General features: G+C 36.7%; 2 long non-coding RNA genes across 6 annotated transcripts; both read right to left on the minus strand.

Moving 5' to 3' along the window:
* Positions 1–637: 637 nt before the first annotated feature.
* On the minus strand, positions 638–4701 carry LOC110878595. 3 transcript variants are annotated; one of them, XR_004863386.1, is made up of 8 exons: positions 4281–4701; positions 4045–4119; positions 3849–3901; positions 2630–2799; positions 2348–2500; positions 1583–1692; positions 1327–1502; positions 638–1132 (listed from the first exon to the last, which is right to left on the minus strand). It is a non-coding gene; the product is annotated as an uncharacterized LOC110878595 (long non-coding RNA). The 3 variants fall into 3 exon arrangements; XR_002558099.2 differs by lacking the exon at positions 3849–3901 and having other exon boundaries at positions 2348–2490; XR_002558098.2 differs by lacking the exon at positions 3849–3901.
* A 2811-nt stretch (positions 4702–7512) lies between these two features.
* On the minus strand, positions 7513–11707 carry LOC110878596. Of its 3 annotated transcripts, none has more exons than XR_002558103.2 (5): positions 11539–11707; positions 11325–11406; positions 8410–9935; positions 8141–8308; positions 7513–8016 (listed from the first exon to the last, which is right to left on the minus strand). It is a non-coding gene; the product is annotated as an uncharacterized LOC110878596 (long non-coding RNA). The 3 variants fall into 3 exon arrangements; XR_002558101.2 differs by having other exon boundaries at positions 8410–8819; positions 8935–9935; positions 11325–11707; XR_002558100.2 differs by having other exon boundaries at positions 11325–11706.
* Between the last annotated feature and the right edge of the window lie 9291 nt (positions 11708–20998).

Consider the following 20998-nt stretch of genomic DNA (forward strand, 5'->3'; position numbering starts at 1 on the left):
TTTTCATATGGCGATTTCTATCATTCTGTCACACATACAAGAAACAAAGTGACTATGGTGTGGCTATTGTGTAACATTTGGTCACACATATTTGTTTTTCCCATGACATTTGCTATGATTTCGTCACACAAACAAAAAAACAATGTGACGAATTGTGGCCGGTTCTATCATATAGTTACATGAATTTATTGTAACAGTGGCTAAAAACGTTTACGAGACACACAACATTTTTGTACTGTTAAGTGACTATTGTCTAACTTTATGTCACACATATTTTTATTTCCCATGACTTTTGCTATAATTTAGTCACACAAACAAAAAACAATGTCACGTAAGTGTGGCTAATGGTTATGTATAGCCACATGAAATTTTGTAAATTTAAGTGTGTCTATTATTTAACATTTGGTCACACATATTTTGTTTTTCAGTGACATTTGTTATGGTTCCGCCACATAAAAGAAACAAACTGACGAAAGTGTGGCTAACAATTATGTATAGCCACGTGAAATTTTATAATTTAAATGTGGCTATTGTCTAACATTTGGTCACACGTATTTATTGTGTTTTAATGTGACCATTTTCATATAATTAGCCATTTTATTTTTAAATTATTATAAAATTAAAACAACAGTAACCATGAGAAAACCTAAATGATATTAACAATAATAAACCAAAATCCATACATAAGTTTTCAATTTACATACTAATTAAAAACATAAACTTCTAATCAAAACCTATCCACAATAGTTGCAAAGTGAATGCCGCTACACATAAACTAAGAACTAATTCTAGGTTGTCTTCAAATCCATATACTCTCTGCTTTTAGACTTGAAAGTTTTGCAAACTTATATCTAGTTGTTTTGTCTTTGTGGAATGCTCCAAGATTTCATTGCAAAATCAATGACCAGCCACCAGTTTCAAGTAGTGAACAATTCAATCAATGACCAGCCACCCAGCATCATTGAGATCCGAGCTTGCTGAACTGCCCCATCCCTATAAAAGAATGCACGAATACATGCTCGCCAATGAAAATATCAGATGGAAAAACGTGTACTCATAGGTTTTGCTTCCACTTCTTTCTTGCCTTTGCCTGATTCCAGTTCCTCCAATTCTAGAAATGGTGATTGCTCGCCTGTTGTGAAAGGTGAACTAAAATGTTAGTTTTATGAATCCAACATGGAAAAAATGTAATTTTTATGATCAAAGTACAAGTATTATATGCTCTTGGAGAAGATGGAGGGGATATGAATGTTGACGAATAACCAGCATGTAGAGCTAAATAAAAAACTAATAAAACAATTATAAGCATGCCAAGAATCAGTGTACCTGTGGTGACGGCTACGAAACTGTTTAAACCATTTCAGGCATAACACCACTCCAAGGGAATTGTTGGGCGAAGCCATGTGCTTTCTCATGCCCCATTAGCTGGGAGTCGAAGGTGACCATGTTCTTCAAATCTTTCCTTGGGTCTTAATTAAAACCGAAATCTCTTGCATGTGCTTCTGATTAACAATAAAACAGCCAAGTAGTTATACAACTTTAATCCAAGTTGGTTACACAGTTTATGAACAAAACAACTTACGCGGATCACATTAGCCCTTTAAGACGATGACTCATTTGGGTGTTTCTTTTTACAAAACACATCCCATAATTGTACAGTAGGAGACTCCTAGTGTGCTTTTAAGACAGCTCCTGAAAATTAAAATAACATAGAATGATAAGATGTCATCCTCATGTTGTAACATACTTTCCAGTAGAATAACAAAAAATGATAAGTAAGATGTTATCCTCATGTTGTAACATATTTTCCAGAATTGTACATTTGGTCAACGAAAGTAACTAAAACAAGTAATCAAAGTCGTTACTTGAAACCTCTGAATGCAATTAAGTGTGGGTTAAAAATAATCTCCAACACCCAGCATGTAATGGTATTTAGAAAACGCACTTAAAAAGGTTAAAAAAACATACATCAATAGGGTTCATTCACAGTTATCAAAGCAGGTAATACATCACAATGATCACAGAGTCAAATTGAACACACACTATCACAATGATATATGAAAGCATGTGGAAAAGTCTATGCGAAAACTTGCATAGTTGATTGCAGAAGCTGTAACTAATTACATAACATGTTGTGGTACTTTGGTCAATCAAATAGCCAGCATACAGTGAGAATAATGCAAAATCCTAGTAAATTCGAACCATATAAAGTCATATAACTACAAGAGAAACAATTTGTCATAAGAATATGGGACCTCTTAAGGAGGTACTGAAAGGGTAAGTGTTCATACCGTAATAATGATGATAAAGATAAGAAAAAATATACAAGTCATAAAAAAAGTACAACCTTTATGATATTGCCAGCATACTTCATTAACCATGACAGTAGAAGACCAGCGGAACCTATATTTATTTAATACCACCAGCCATGTTGTGATGGTGTAGCCATTGAAAAGGTGGTCCCACCACGGCCCGTTCTCAAACCCTCCTCTAAAATCATCTAGAAAAAGCCGTCCGATGTTAAATATTTCCCCAAGTTTGAAATAAACATGTAGGAGGCAACCGTATAACATCATAATCACATTTTCTACTATAAAACCAGAAAATGATAAAGAATAACGAAACCTACGTATACAGCTGAACATTCTGCGAATATAAGGTGTCATTATTTTTCTTCATCAAGAATTATGTGTAAACCCCAGCCAACGCGGAAAGACAAGCAGACACAACGCCCAACATGTACCCCTGGATTGGTAATGAGAATATAGAGTCACAGGATGCTTCTCCACAACCTTTAACCTGTATCATAATAACCAATAACTCGATGAGGTACAATCTCACTAGTAGATTTTACAGGCAATTACATCACTGATCTAATTAGTATAAAAATACAAGAGATGTGAATCAAGAATTACATCAAATGAGTCCCAAACTGTCTGTACAGCTGCCTCATAAATAGAATGTTTTTTAGGATTCAACTAGTAAGTCCTATTTTATATATTTTCAATAAAATCTTCTCATCTACATCAGCTAAAAGTTTATGCACAATAGAAATTACCAGGGGAAAGACATTTATGCACAATAGAAATTACCAGGTGAAAGACATGTGACTGGTACAAAAGGTACAAAAACAAATGTGGATTCTGGTATTAGCACCTGACTTGTAGCCAACAACTATTGCCATCCACTGCAAATTGGAGAGCTTCCTAGGGATGAGCAAATGGTACCGAGTACCGGTTCCAAACCGGTACCACTACCGAATTTACCAAACCGGGTACATTTTTCGTACCGATTCGGTACCGACTTTTAACATTTTCAGTACCGGTTTATACTCTCAAATACCGGTACTTCAAGAACAGCCTAAAGCGTTAAAAATATTAACTTCCCAGCCAATAAAAAAACTATTTTCTATTTACCATCAACTGAATAATAAAGTCACCCCATTTGAAATAAGCCAAACGATACAAACAAGGCATCATAAAATGCACCTTCATGAATTTTAGACCATTTAACAAAGCATCCCCTTCTGGTCCACACACTTCTTAAGCATCGCTTCTAGTTTAGAAAAGCAACATGGTTAACCCAAGTTGGTGCACCTACTCACCTAAGTTACAATGTCATCTGTTTTGATGAATGCATGTTTTTTAGTTCTACTACTCCCGCATCAGTATTAGCCTCATGATCTTCTTTAACAGAAATAGCTGACCACTCATGTGGAAGTATTTTTAGTTTAGTAATTGATTTAACTGTATTTTTTTATATAAAAATAAACTTATGTTTTTGATGATGTGCTCGTTTTTAATGTAGCATATAGTTATCTCCTACTGAAGTTTTGTCACGATGCTTACCCATGGTGATAAAATTAATGGTGATTTTCCAATCTCATATCTAATATTTGAATCTTCAAAACACAAAAAAAAAAAAAAATTAATCAAAACCTTAACGAAATCTTAATTATTTTACTTGAGAAAATATATAGGAAACTAAATTTTAGTGTTTAACAAACGGCTTTAGGCCTTGTAATTTTATAAGTTTGAGACAAACCTGAACAACGCTGTGGAATATGATTTGCGTTGTCTGAACCCTAACCCCTTTTTCCTTGATTTGAAATCAACTCTCCTGTTTAAAATTCGACAGCAAAAGATTCAAATAAAATTACAGTAACATTGATTACAAAACACATCATCATTCATCTATAAACCCTAACCCCTATCGAGGCTTTTCCTTATTCACTATTGCAGCGTCACTGTTTGTCAAAAACGAAATTAAAAACAATTTACCTTCTGATTGGGGAATCATAAACAGTTGAGTAGTTTGAGTTCTGGAATTGAGTTAGGGTTTCTTTAGTGGTGCCGCACACGAACCCGTAGACAAAGATTTACCGGTGAGATACGTCACTATCGGCGACGTGACGTATGCGAGCGTACATCGTAGAGTTTACTACGACGGCGTTGATGATGAATTCGATTAATTGGTCTTTGGTGTAGAGTTCGATGAGTTTTTGGATTTGTTTCTGGTGAAGTGTCATCGTCGTCTGAATAGGATGACTTTGATTTGCGGGTATGTTTGAGACTGAGGGTTTTTGTGATGATTCAAATTTGTCAAGGTGAAGAGTTGATTTAGGTTAAGGGGAAAGAGGAAGAAGGAGATAAGCGGGGGAATTTGGCTTTTTGAGGAAGAGGGAAAAGTTGGGCGGGGAACAAAAATAATTTGAAGTAATTATATTTTTACATCGAGATGGTATTATACTATCATTAAGAAGACGCTAGGGTGTGAACAAACTGAGCTAAAACAAGTTTGAACCTAAAAACAAGCTCGTTTCAAGCTCGAGCCTACTATTTATATTTAAATAATAATATTACTATCTAAATAAATTATGAAAAAATAATTAAATTATATATAAGATAATAATTATAATTAATCTATAGTAAATGAGTAGAGATCGAGCTCGAAAAACCAACTACGAGTAGAGCTCGAGCTTTATAAACAAAGCTTGAACCAAACCTAGTCAACCTCCGGCTAGGCTTGGCTTGGCTCGGCACGGCTCAACTCGTTTGCAACCCCATATGACGGTGTCTTAAAATTAGGATAAATGGCAATTATAAAGGTAATTATTTGTACAAGTTAATAATTAAGTCTTTTGTATAATTTGAACTATATTTTTTTCATCACGCGTTCTAGTAGAAAGTACGGTCCATTAAGACATATGTGATCTACTATTGCTCATTGTGTACCTTTAAAGCCCAATGGGGTCCATTAAGACATATGTGATCTACTGCTGCCCGTTGCGTACCTTTAAAGCCCAATAGGGTCCAATAAGACACTATTGTCCATTGTGATCCATTAAGGCCCACTATGGTCCATTAAGGCATGTATGATCTACAATAGTCCTTTGTGATTCATTATGGCCTAATATGGTCCATTAAGACATATATGATCTACTATTGTCCATCACGATCTATTAAGCCCCAATATGACCCATTAAGAGTTATATATGACTGGTTATTGTCTGTTATGATCCATTAAGTGCCAATATGGTCCACTAAAATATATATGATCTACTAGTGTTCGTTGTGATCCATTAAGTAGTAATACGGTCCATTAAGACTAATATGATCTACTATTGACCAATGTGGTCCTTAAAGCCAATACGGTTCATTAAGACATGTATGATTTACTATTGTCCATTTTGACCCATCAAGGCCCAATATGGTCCATTAAAACATGTATGATCCATTAAGACCTAGTATGGTCTATTAACACATGTATGATCTACATTTGTCGATTTTTATCCATTAACGCCCAATATGGTCAATTAATACATGTATAAGTGTTCTTTGTGATTCATTAAGGCCCAATAAGGTCCATTAAGACATTTATGATCTACTATTGTCAATCATGATCCATTAAGACACATATGATATACTATAGTCGTGGAGGGTTCAAATGAGAAGAAATTCTTTGTAAGAAGAAAAAAGAAGAAATTTTAACCAATAGGAATGCTTCATTAGACTTCATTTAATATTTGTACTTAATGTAACTATAAGGGTATATTAGTAAACTTACATACATCATTAATTGGTAGTTTCATCTTTAATAACTAACTATATTAAATTTGTAACTTATTTTTAAGATATATATTTTTCACAAAAATAAAAATAAAAATTCATGTATAGTGTAGGATAAATACGAGGCGTGTAGGATAATTTACGAGTTGTGTAGGATAAATTTCAATATGTGTAGGATAAATTTCAATATGTGTAGGATAACTTTTGATGTGTGTAGGCAAAAATACTTAGTGTGGAGGATTATTGTCTTAATAACTAATTAATTAGTCAAACATAATAATAAATGAGATGTGAAAAAAACTATTTAATGTTTTACAATTGTACCCTTTTATTCTTTTTCTTCTCAATAAAATTTTCTTCTCAAATGAACCTTCCCCTACTATAGTCCATTGTGATCCATAAAGGGTCATATCACAAAGGCCTAATAGGGTCCATTAAGATATATATGATATACTGTTGTCCATCATGATCCATTAAGACCCAATATGGTCCTTTTAGACATATATAATCTAGAGTTGTCCATTTCGAACCATTAAGGCCCAATATGATCCATTAAGACACTATTATCAATTGTGGTCCATTAAGGCATGTATGATCAACAGTAGTCCTTTGTGGTTCATGAAAACATATACGACTTTTTGTAGTAAGATTTTTTGCATATTTATTTTAGATAGTGTATTTTTTTAACTGAGAGTATCATTTGAAGGGGAAGTTTTAAAATAGGAACCGAACTGAAATATAAACAATTTAAAGAAAAAGAGATTACATGTATAATCTCTATGAATCTTACATGGGTCATAAACATGAAATATAGAGATTATTTATATATACATATACATATATATTTATATTGTATAAATAACCAAAGACCGAAAGTTTAGTAATTGGGCGTGTATAAACAAAGTCCAATATAAAGTGGTGATATCTCACACAAGTTGCATGCAAACAAACTAGTGAGCAATTACATGTGAAACATGAAAACATGATGTTATACAATTAAATAATCAATCACTCCAGCCATGCCAATAACAATTACAGATCTTCTTCGGGCCCAATATCGTCCATTAAGCCATATATGACCTTTTGTTGTAAGATTTTTGTATATTTATTTTAAATAGTGTATATATTTTATTTAGAGTATCATTTAAAGGGAAGTTTTTTTTAGAGGAACCGAACTAAAATTTAAAAAACTAAGAGATTACATGTATAATCCATATGAATCTTCTATGTGATCAAATACACAAAATACAGAAATGATTTATATATATTCTATAAATACGATGAAGACACCAATGTGGGGCTAGTTCACTTGGTAGAGACTCTTGTCTCTTAGTGGGAGGTCTTGAGTTCAATCCCAAGCAAGGAGTAATTAGGATTTATTTGGTGCAATTTAGGGTATGTAAGTTTTGTCATTAAAAAAAATCCGATAAATACAAAAATCCAAAGACCAAAAGTTTAGTAATTGGGCGTGTATAAACAAAGTCCACCATAAATTGGTGATATTTCACACAAGTCGACATGCAAACAAACTTGTGGGGAACCCGCACGTTACGGCGAAGTCAACAATACAGGGCGGAAACATAACTCAAACCTTAAACGATTCATATATAAGTTGTATATATAGATATAAAAGCACGAGCGCTTCGCGGCAAGGTAAGTTTACATTCCTCGTCAATACCTTTAAAATATAACTTTGCATCTGAGAGAAAATTTTCAGCAGGTCTTTTTAGCCCACCTTCACCATCTATGGCTACAAATGGTTGATGCTGCAAGTAATTCGACATTTCTTCACTAGCCAGCTACATTTCTTCACTAGCCAGCTACACTCTTTTTTTCTTGCAAGTTAACGAGCTTTAAGTCCCTGTCAGTATCAAAATAAATATGATACCCTACACCCGTTGTTGCTTCTTCATGACCTATTTTTCGGTCATGGGAAGCATTTCATCCTCTGCAACATAACATAAACTATTTCAGATCATCTTAAAGAGAAAAACATACTTCTTTTGTTATTTTTATTCCACATAACAGTTTATTTGTTTGAAATGCACAGGATAAAAGATGCAAAGTGTTACCTGTCTTTCAATCTCATCAGCAAGCCTCCTTTTAAGTATTATTGACTAATCCTGTTGACAAGTCTCCATCTCTGTATCTATTAATATATTTTTATATCATTATTTTGCCATGGCAGCTGGACGAAGAACAGGCTCATTTTCCCACAGATCTATAATTATACTTATAATCTGAAATTATAATATTTAAGACATTAGTAAAACATGGATCTTTTGCACTCAGTTCTGCTGAGACAATTAGCTTTAATAATATATCAGTGAGACAAAATTACCTGATTCACTTTTGCACTCAGTTCTGCTTCTGCTGAACACTCATTAGCAAGTTGTTTCTCTTCTTCAGAGGCAGTGGGTTCTCTCCCACCAGCATCACGTAACATCCATAGTGGGTTGGAGATTGAGCGGCTACATCGAACAGTAATTCATTGATCCTCGATGCAAGTTCGTTCTATTCATCCAAATTCGCTTCCATTACCGCAGCCTGATTATACGAACAGATCGATTGCGGGACAGAAGCAAAAACAGTAATTCATTGCTCCTCGATGAAAGTTCGTTCTATTCATCCAAATTCTCTTCCATTACTGCAGCCTGATTATATGAACAGATCGATTGCGGGACAGAAGCAAACGTAATGCTGCTACTGTCAGCAGTACAGCTAGATTTACTAGGCTCCCTTGTTTGTCTCCTTGATAAGTATATAAGTTCATAAAACAATATTATATTTATGATTTATAAAACATGAAGACCTATTTTATTTTGTTAGATAAAAAGTGAAGTGGCATGATTTTGGTTTGTATTACCAGCTTGATGTTTGTGTTGAGATTAGACCTGACAAACGGGTCGGGTCGGGTCACGGGTCAAAATGGGTAGGGTCAAAATGGGTCGGGTCAAAACGGGTCAATTACACAAAAAGGTTGTTTTGGTTCGGGGCGAATTGGGTGTGGGTCAGCACGGGTTCGGGTTGAAACGGACAAAAAGACCTAACTGAAACGAAATAAAAAACTAAAAAGATCAAAACCGATCCGAAACGAAACAAAAAAACCGATTAAAACGAAGCTAAATATCAAAACTTAACCAAAACGAAACCGAATGAACCGACCAAACGGAAACAATAAACCGAAACCAAAACGAAAAAAAAAAAAACTGAAAATTGTTGAAACCGATTCGAAACGAAACCGAAAAAACCGAAACAAAAGAGCAAATAAATTTCCAACTTGTATTATTAAAAACTAATCACGTGACCTGAATACTTTTTTTTGCATTGTATTTCTACAGTTTATTCGAAACTAATCACATAATCAAAGTTCAAGTATGATGAGCTCAGCTTGTTCTACTTTCTCTACATGGGTTAAACTCTTGGGCAGCCTCAACATTGCAGCATAGTTAAAGTTTCTAAAACCGTTAGGTGTGGCTATACAATGCGAAACCCGTTGCGATCCGAAACCCGACCCTTGCGGAAACTCGTGTCGGCCTAAAACCCGTTGCGATCCAAAACCCGTCCCGTGCGGAAACCTGTGTCGGCCCGAACCCGATCCGAACGGACCCGTTCCGATCCAAAACCCGCCCCGTGCCAAAACCCGTCTTGGTACGAAACTCAATCCGACCCATTTCTTTAAAGTTGTCGACCTGCTTTGACCCAGAAATAACAAGATGGAATTTCAGTTGACCCGTTGTGACCCGTTTAATTAAAATATCTTACCCAAATTAACCCATATAATTTTAATAGCAACCCAAACTAACCCACTTGAAAGCCTTTGGGTCAAGATTGCCACCTCTAGTTGAGATCAACTTTGAACACAATCTGATCACAAACACAACCCTATATTAGACTTAGTTATTTGATACATATTCATTACAATTCAAACAAAAAATGGTCAACAAATAAGAAAAGACTGTTTTTAGACCCATTTAACCCACTTTTTAAACTCATAAATACAATTCAAACCAAAAATGGTCAACAACGTCATAAAACTATTCATTTATCTAAAAATAATACAATAAAATATATAATTACTACTAGTGAACCTACGTACAAGGACATCGGACGAATGATATGACCAGGAGAGGAAGGTTTTTTCCTATAAAGTATTTCTTGACAAATCTCTCAATAATGAGAGAAGACTATGCAATAAACAATTTCTGATCAAGAGATTAGTGTACACAAATGTTAGTTCATTTGTTTTTGCGAGTCCTAATAGGATTGGGATAAATTGAAATGTCTATGTCATAAGATCATCTGCTGATGAATTTATAACAAATTCTGATAAATAAGATTGTTGTAGACAAATTGCGATTTATTTGTTTGTGTGAGTCCTAATAGGATTGGGACAAATTGCTTAATAGTCAGTCATATTCCTGTTAGGGGTCTATGTTATAAGATTATCTAATCAAAAACTTATAACATATGCCGCTGAACACACCACTTGACTTTTGCTAAAGTAGAAATTGAATAAAAGTAGTGCTTCTTTTAAGTGCAATTTGTACAATATTACACACCATCCACCTAAGGTTTCATTGCATTGCACATCAGTAAAATACACTGCTAAATCTTACTCACAAACAAAACAAAGAAGATGCCAATTCACAATTTGACTTAGACGACTTTGAGTTCAGCACATTTACTAAATTCTTTAGCAATTAAACCATGTAATCTATTCTACTAAAGCGCCCTGATAATAAATAAGAACACAAAAACTGCTAAAGTGATACAGAAGAATCATCTTTTGTTTTTAAACCTTAATAATAATTACAAAAACAGGGGTGGGAACATAATGTTTTCATTTAAACTAAAAGAAGCTAAATAAGAAAATACTGTTTTTAGATCCATTTAACCCACTTTTTAAACTCATAACTACAATTCAAACCAAAAATATTCAATCACTCAACATAATTAGGGTTCTTGGCATACATAATACATGACAAGTCAGGGCATTGGTGTGCACATCACATAAACTGTTTCCTGTGCTGAAATTTAACATTCTAACCTAACTAGTTATCAACTACTGGTAAATAATAATATATAGATGTGATGAAATTTATTGAGCAGAAAACTGTTTCCCATTCCTTCTATAAGGTCTAGTTTCATGAAACTCTCACTAAACAAATACACTTCATTTCACTAACACCTTATGTAAACACTCTACAAACATAATAACATCATACAGTTAATTAATTAAGTACCAAATTATACCTCAGAGTCACTAATCTGATGCCAAGCAACCGAAATAGACCGCCTCCTCCTCAAATCATCATTCAATTCAACCTTAGCTGGACTATCACCAACACAAGAAACAACAACAACCGGATTACCACCATTCCAACACCTCGAAATGGATCTCGAATAAACGGTTTATTATGTTGAATTGATTTAAGCTTCCTTTTCTCCGATGGAGTGCTGGACTTACCTATCGTTTAGACATTGTTCTAGTGGTTTGTTATCTTGAATTTTGGGTGAAAATGGGAATTGGGGATTAGGGTTTTTGATTGAGTAGCTAGGTGGAAGCAGAGAAGATGGTTGGGGATGAAATAAATGGAGGGGATAAAGAGTCAAAAGGGATAGTCACGTAAATGAATTGAAGTGTGATAAAATACTACATTTAGTCACGTATTTTGTTTTATCATCACAGTTGATAACTTTTAGCCATAGATAAAATTTATAAGTGGCTAATAACAATATTCTTTGGCTACACAAATTAATAAGTAGCTATATGTATTAATCTTTTAGTCACATCATTATAAACCTACAGTGTCAGTTAGTAACATTCGGTCACACTTTTTTACTGTGACTAGTGATTGACACATTTTTTATTGAAAATGTGACTAAAAGTTTCGACAAGATGTGTTATCGTCACATCAATTAGAAAATCAAATAAATATTGTGGCAATAGATCATATTTGGCCACACTTTTCGAGCTGTGGCTAGATTAGCTAGAAAATGTCACATTTTTTCGAAAAGTGTGACTAAATGTTTTGAACTGGTATACAATGGTCACATTAATAATAAGTTGTGTGACTAAACGTGTTTTAAAATATTATAAATGACCTTTAGCCACACATTTTTTCAAATGTGTGGCAGGGAGGTTTTGGAAAAAATGTGGCTAAAGCCCAGTTTTGACGTAGTGTACGCTCACGATGGGTACACTTTCCAAAATGTGTATTTAGTGTTAGTATAATATCGTGTTTTATAAACTTAAAACTTGACTAATGCGTAAAATAGGCTTAAAATATCAATAAAAACATATCGCACCGAACGCACACCAAGGTTTTTGGCGCCGTTGTCGAGGACACAAGGATTTTAAGAAAGTTTAAAATCAACGGCCTAATCATTTTTGTTTTTTTTTTCTATTTTTTTGGATTTTTTTCTTAATTTTTTAGTTTCAGCAGAAGCTCATCACGGGTCGTGCCTAGTCAGACACGGTGTCGTGCCCATTAATCTTACTGGCAGTTTTTGTTTTCTGAGTTACAGAAGAGTGACCAAGGGGCCATTGGGATGCATCACGGGACCGTGCTGAACTCCCCAGTAACTGGGATCCAGAAAACAGCATGTAAACACGACCACGGGCCGTGGTCACTCACCACAGGGCCGTGGTGAGAGATCTGACCGACATTCTTTTTTTGTTTTTATCGAAGGACTTGGAACTCAATCGCAGGGCCTGAATTCTCTACGCAGTGCATGAGCTCCAGTTCCAATAAAGACTTAAAAGAGCCTCTAGACGAACCCGAACGCTTTCTAAGAAAAAGACTAAAAGCCAAAAATCAAGAGAAGACTTCGGGGGACCAACTCCTAATGGCGGATCAGCGTACCTAATGGATTACCTACGGCCCACGGTCGGTAATCTCGGAGCCGCAATCAATGCACCGAATGTCGATGCCAACAACTTCGAACTTCGGCCGCATTTGATCCAAATGCTCCAAAATTCCGCAACCTTCCATGGCCTACCTGATGAAGATCCCCATTTACATATTACCAACTTTTTGGAAATATGTGACACTTTCCGGATCAACGGAGCATCAAACGATGTCGTCCGCCTCCGTATGTTTCCTTTTTCACTAAAAGACCAAGCTAAGGCTTGGCTAAACACCCTACCAAGTGGTTCGGTAAACACTTGGGATGAACTTGCCCAAAAATTTCTATATAAGTATTTCCTGCCCTCTAAAACCGCTAATGACTGAAATCAATACATATTCACAAGGGGACGGGGAGTCCTTATATGATACTTGAGAAAGATTCAAGGAGCTATTTAGGAAATGCCCTCATCATGGTCTCGCAGTATGGCAACACGTATCAACTTTCTATAATGGATTATTGCCACACACGAGACAAACACTCGACTCGAGCTCTGGGGGACTCCTAGGTAATCGTCGCCCAAGTGAAATCTATAATCAAATTGAGGAAATTGCTCAAAACAAATTTCAATGGTACACCCCCCAAGGCTTAAAATCTATTGCCCCGGGTGCCCATAAAGTAGATGAGAGCACCTCTTTACAAGCCCAAATCGAGGCCCTATCTTCAAAAATCAAAAAGTTAAAAAAGGCAAAAAACGACCTGGGTTATGGCTTGTGAAGGGTGTGGTGGGCCACATGAAAATTGGAGTTGTATGAAGGAAATGGAAAATCAAACGGAAATGGTAAACTAAATTGATAATCGACCTAGGCTATCGGGTCCCCCAACGGGTACCTACAACCAAGGATGGCGTAACCACCCTAACCTTGGTTGGAGGGACCCCGGAAACAGTAGTAACCAACAAAATCAAAATCAACGACCAAATTTTCAATAACAACCAAGAAATGAGTCACAAAATTTCACTCAACAACAATAAGGGGGACGGGAGAGGCTTGAAGACCTCATCACACGCCTCATCTCTGAAACCGACAAAAGGTACTCGGATCGATTCCTACAAACGGAATCCAACTTTAGAAACCAGCAAGCTAGTATTCAAAACATTGAAAAACTACTAAGTCAACTAGCCCAAAATTTCTCCGAGAGACAACAAGGCGCGTTACCTAGCAATACGAAACCAATCTGAAGGCGCAAGTATACCTCATAACATTAAGAAACCGGACCGTAGATCCCGAGGAAACACCACGACCCCCAACCAAGAATAATCCACCCAACCAAACCACAAACTCGCCCTCACCCCACAAAGAAACAACTACCACACAAAATCCCGAACCTACCAATAATCCCTCGGTACCCAACGCCGGTCGGTTACTTCGCCAGAAGACCGACGAGTAGTTCACAAAATTCATAAACTTACTAAAACAATTGCATATCAATCTTCCATTTGTAGAAGTCCTCACTCAAATGCCAAAGTACTCAAAATTCATGAGAGACTTCCTCACTCACAAAAGAAAGATTGAAACCTTGTAATTGGTCAATCTAAGTGAAGAATGCTCTGCTGCACTCCTCAACAAACTCCCACAAAAGAAATTTGAGCCCGGAAGCTTCACCATCCCTTGCTCCATTAGGGGATCACCCCTACGAAATGCACTAGCCAACCTTGGGGCTAGCATCAACCTCATGCCCGCATCAATGTTTGACCGACTCGGACTAGGTAAAACAAGCCCCACAAAGATGAGCATACAACTCGCCGATAGGTCCATCAAACACCCACAAGGTGTCGTCGAGAACCTATTGGTAAAAGTCGGAGACTTTGTCTTCCCGGCCGACTTTGTCATACTCGACATGGAAGAAGACACCAAAGTTCTCCTCATTCTAGGGAGACCATTCCTTGCCACCGCTCGTGCCATGGTGGATATGAGTGACGGGAAGCTAACATTGAGGGTTGGAGACAAGGAGATGAAATTCGGGGTTGGGAAAAGAGTGGAGGACAACCGGTCAACTACATGAATGTCATAGACTCAAGCTTGGATGACGCTCTCCAACGGTGCAACAGGGGATGCGAGACATCCCGCTCGGGTAACATATAACTGACTTTGTGTCTCGCCAAGGACCCTTATAAACGTGGCGCGCCATGGAGGCATTCCGCGGAACTATCCTTAGTTTTAATTTAGTTTAACTTTTATGTTTCCTAATTTAGTCTTACTTTTCAGGAATAAATCACACTCGAAAAGATGGAGATTTCCAAAGGGACGTTAAAACCACACCCCATACACAAAAAACAGAGCCTCCCGTCAACTTTTCCAACATTCTAGCATGTGCAGCACGGGGCCGTGCTCAGCCCAACACGCCCCGTGCCTTGGCTCTGCAGAAAAAATCTCCAGATCAGGTAACTGACCACGGGTCATGCTTACTGAACACGCCCCGTGGCCAGCATTCTGTTAAAATCTGTTACTGGCAATCTGACCACGGGGCCATGCCCGGACCACCCGGGGCCGTGGCCAGACGCCCAGTAACAGAAAAACTTGTTTTTAAACACTTTTTACACATTCAAATCAACCCAAAAACTTATTTTTGGGACACATTGAGGACAATGTGTAATTTAAGTGTGGGGGGATGCTAAAACCTTGAATCTTGCAAGTCCTAATAACAAGCCTTACACAAAACTCTATTGGAATCGCTAATCACCCCAAATTTTTTCAAAAAATCTTACTTATCTTGGTTTAATTCGGAAATAACAAGTTCCAAAAAGGTTATATTTTTACAAATTTACAACCGATAGCGTCGCGATAAGAAGAACCAAATAAGAAAAATATGAAAAGGCATGGCAAATCTATTTAAAATTTGATTATCTATACTTGATCACATTATAAACCCATTCCCACAACAAGTGAGTTTTGAGCCTTTATTGAGCATACATGTATATATCTTTAAACTAATGCTCATTTTTGATTTCTTGTGTGAATAGCCGCTTGGTTCTTATGACTCTAGAACTTGCCAAGACGATACATTCCCGGTTCTTACCAACTTGAACCCAAGTAAGTAAATTATAGAGGCATTAGGACTAACCAATTTTCCTTTCAAAACCATTATTTTCCTCTTTTTTATCACCTACCCAAAATCCCTCTAGTTAACCCCTTTGAGCCTAAACCTTTTTGTTTCAAAAACCCGAAAAACAAACACCCATTACCCACCAAAACCTTTTTCTTTTAAACCCATTTGTTTTAGTAAAAAGCTCGGTTATCTTGTGACAAAAAAAAGAGAATGTTGCAATAATCAAACAAGTTCATTAAAGAAATCTTGTTTGAATGTGCTTAGATTGAATAAATATCACAAAAACAAAAAGTTTTACGACAACCGATGCTTTTCACGCTTTTCGCCATTTTTACTAACCACTAACCAAAAACCACCTACCCTTATCCCAAACCTAACCCATTCCCAAGTCCTCTTGATATTTACGAAGGTTTATAGTTAAAAAGGAGGATGTTTGATCGCTTGGCAAGCATATGGTATAAGTAAGTTCCATGCCGGTCTCGAGTGTTTCAAAAAAACCACCTTCGGCCCAGGAGACACGGGGTCGTGCGGGGCACTCTACTCACAATTGCAATTAATGAAGGAAGAGAAGATGATGGCCACGGGCCATGTTGGCTGGACACGGGGCCCTGGCCAGGGCCCTATTCAGGCTATAAATAGGGGTGCTTGGTTCACTTCAAAGGTATCCCTTGGCAAACCACTACTCTCCCACTTTGCCACCACTCCACCACCACTACAACACCAACACCCACCACCAAAGGCCATGTTTGGAGTGTGTGTAGTAGTCTCGGGATCCAAGATTGATCGTAAGAGTTCTTGCCAATCAAAGGCCATGTTTGGCTAAGCCTCTTACATCACTTGGTGAAGACAAGTTTTTAATGTATTACTTTTGATTTTTAATCTTTTGGCACTTTTTATTTGGGTTTGTATTAATGACTTTAATAACTAGTTTCTTATGTTGAAGGTGAATTTTCTTTTCCATTTCTTCATGATGTCTTGAGGTTGCTTTACTGTCTATATAAAGTAAATGATGTCATCATTCATGTCTTTACGGTCTATATAAAGTACGTTAACTACCTGGAAGTGGGTTAGGGGATGGTTTGGTAAAGTTCTTGTCTCGTTCATTGTATAGATCCTGCGAGGACCTGGTTCAAGCTTACTAGGACCTGGTTCAAGCTTACTAGGACCTCCTTCAATGCCCAACGGTATTGGATGGCGGGGGTGCGAATAGCTTGAACCCCTCATATGTAAACTACTATTAATACATTAAACCGGCTTCTTGGGATTGTATCCTCGTTGACCACTTAGCCGAGGGTAACATCACCTTCAAAAGAGGGGCCTACCACTTTTCGCATTAATAACTAACTTAATTGTCTTTCAATATTCTGACCCTTTGGGATTGTATCCCTGCTGACTCAAACCACTGGGTTGAGAGTAACGTCACCTTCAAAAGAGGGGCCTACTACTATAACTAAGAGAATCTCTTAAAAAGTTCGAAAGTGAGAAAATCATCAAAGGATACATTAAAGACGAGTTGGATCCAAGTGATTCTATCTTGTCTATCTGTTTTTCTTTTTATCTTTTCATTTTTAGTTTTATTTTTATGTTTCAAAACTTTTCTCAAAAATTTAGATCAATTAGACGTTGAGGATAAACCGGTATTAAAAGCTCTTGTGTCCTTAGACGACCTCAGTATCTTACTATCTTACGAACACTATACTACGCTCACGATGGGTGCACTTGCCCAAGTGTGTGTTTAGTGTTAGTATAATATCGTGTTTTATGAATTTAAAACTTGACTAATGCATAAAATGAGCTCAAAATATCAATAAAAACATATCGCACCGAACGCACACCAACGGGCATAAAAGAAATCCTACATTTATTGACTTTCTCTCTCTACATGCAATGTACATGCCAATTCCCCCATCAATTTAAAATGTCCATAATTTTTTCATACGATATTTTAAAAAAAAAAATCACCATAGTAACGAGTGTTTTTAATATTTAATATGAGTATGATATTGCTATATAAAAATAAAATAAATTTCTTTTACTGGGTTTTCTTTGCATTGTGTCCTGGTTTTGGTCATTATGTCTTTCAACTAGATTTTAGTCATTACGTTTTTTATTAGGGTTTTTTATACATTGTGTAATTATCAAAACTTATAACACAATGTTAATTTGGGTTCTGTCCATTGCGTTTTTATCAGAACCTATAACACAATGATAATGGTGTTATATTTGGGTTTTCTACACATTGTGTTATTGGTTCTGATTATTATGTTTTTCAACTGGGTGGATTTTCTATACATTGGGTCATTATGTTTAGTCTGCTATCCATTGTGTTTTAATCTATTGTTTATTGTGTTTTTGTTTTCTTGTCCATTGTGTTCTAGTCTGTTGTTCATTGTGTTTTTAGTCTGTTCTCCATCGTGTTTTAGTCTGCTGTCCATTGTGTCTTTTATTTGTTGTCATTAGTTGTATCTTTTATCTGTTGTCATCAATTGTGTTTTTACTCTACTTTCCATTACGTAATTGGTTTGATACTCATTGTGTTTGACGTTATGTCCATTGTGTCTTTTATCTGTTGTCATCGATTGTATTTTTAGTTTGATACACATTGTGTTTTACGTCATGTCTATTGTGTAATATGCAACTGGGTTTTTAATTTCTTTTAAAATATAACAATAGGGTACTCATATTAAAGATAAAAAACACTCGATTTTATAGTATATTTTTTTCAAAAACAAATGACATATAAAAAAGTTACGAACTTTTAAAAAATGGGGGTGGGGGGTGCGGAAATAACATGTGACTTGCATGTGCATGTTTCTAGGCATGTGACTTTCATGTGCATATATTTTTTTTTCTTTTTGACAAAATTACCCTTCTCACTTAATTCCTCCTTAAACACTTGTCACTCTGTAGTGCCTTCTTACCTTCATATTTTTAATATGTCAAGTTCCCAAAGGTTTTCATATATGCAGCTTTCATCGGGATGTGTTGTTGTCCAGAATCAACTCGAGGATCAAACCGTATATAGCCGAAACAAAATACTAATTTATAGAAGAGTTAACTTTCGTTTTGCTCCCTATGGTTTGGTCGTTTTAATGGTTTTGCCCTAGTGGTTTAAAAGTGCCATTTTCCTCCCTGATCTTTATAACTTATCACAACTTTGCTCCATGCCTCTAACTCCAACCATTTACACTGTTACACCTGATGTTTTCTTATCATGTGAAAATGAGCAGGTTATGGTGAATCAGGATGGTGATGTGTGTTTTGTTGCTGCTTCAGGAGGATCATCAGGAGTAAAGAAAACATCAGCTTCTAAGCAGAGTACTACTGCTAAGTCAATGCCAATGAGTGTGAAGTCTGCTGAAGAGCATCTGGCTCTACTTGCTTCGTTTGTGGCTTCCTATGAAAACTATATTCAGGGAAAGATTTCTGATCATGCTACTTTAGATAAAGACTATGATCAGATTGACCCTGATGATCTTGAAGAGATGGATTTGCAATGGCAAATGGCCATGATTTCTAGGCGTGTGAAAAGGTTCATGAACAGAACAGGAAGAAAGTTTGTGGGAAGGAGTGTTGGTTTCGACAAGACCAAAGTGAGGTGCTTTAATTGTCAAAGTTATGGGCACTTTGCTAGGGAATGTCAGAAACAAAAGCAAGATAATTCGAGCCAGAGTTCAAACAACAGGAATGCATCAAACAACTCTAGCTCAAAGGCGTTGATCTCTACTGCAAGAGAGGGTTCATATGATTGGAGCATTCACTTAGAAAATGATGGGGATGTCACTCAAGCATTCATGGCAGAGATTACTCCAGTCGATGATTGTCACACCCCCAAAATCCACCTGCGGATAACACCCGCTTCGGGGGCGTGACTGACCAGGATCCAGCCACCAATTATACCGAATACTTAAGTTGATAACAAAAGTAACACTTACTATTCATAAGTTTAGCAAATATTAAATTCAGAGTTTAAAGTTTTAAGTTCAAAACAGTAATAAGTAGCGGAAGCATAAATAAAGTAGTAGTTAAACAAGTTCATGGTTCAAGATAAGGTAACACCCATCACAAGGGTGAACAGACACTACACGTCCCCAAGCTGCAAGCTCCTTCGTCACTGGTTACCTGCAAAGCATGCAGTAAGGGGTCAACAATAATGCTGAGTGAGTTCACTAGTTGTCCAGTTTTTAATTACCAAAAACTTTGTTTCACCGGTTAATTTATCCGTTTATACATGCCCTGGGGAGCTACCCCAAAAGTTAGCGACTAAACTGTTTTTCCAATACCGAACACTAGGTAACCGTTGCGTATCCGCAGGATGCCCCGATGTCAATGTTCTATCATCATTGACAGATTTCTGAGTTCATTAGTTCACGCCCGTCCCAAACCAGGGCACGGTGTGAGGCTGGTAAACACCTAAATAGCGCTATCAACTAATAACCCGTTCGCCTAACCCGGCGACTAATCGGTATTTGTAGTAGGGACTTGAGTGATAGAGTTTCGTTTAGTGCCGTTAGTTGCAATCCGTATAAACAGTAATTAACCAAAAGGTTTCCCAATACCCGGGAAGGAAAAGTAAGTTTTGTTCCCAATAACTAGGGAAGGTATGTAAATGGTATCCCCTTTTACCAGGGGATAGGGTTGTTAGTCTCGTGTCCCAAACCACCGGGACGCATGCTTTTAAGTTGTGAACTCACCTCGGGTTGCTCGGTAGGTTTAGGTTACTTGTCAATCACGTTGGTCACCACGTCCTAACATGGTTACCGGTATAGGTCAGGTTCGGTGTACAAGTAATCACGTAAGACATATACAGCACATAACACGCACACAAGTAAATAGTCATGGGGTTATTGGGCCGGCCCTAACAGTAACACAGTCAAACAGAACACAGCAGCACATAGTCCATTTAACAGATAGTCCAAATTAACACAGAATGGCCCAATAACTAAAATGGACAGCCCACTCGCAACCAG

Source organism: Helianthus annuus, chromosome 7 (assembly GCF_002127325.2).
Source record: "Helianthus annuus cultivar XRQ/B chromosome 7, HanXRQr2.0-SUNRISE, whole genome shotgun sequence".
Lineage (NCBI taxonomy): Eukaryota > Viridiplantae > Streptophyta > Magnoliopsida > Asterales > Asteraceae > Helianthus > Helianthus annuus.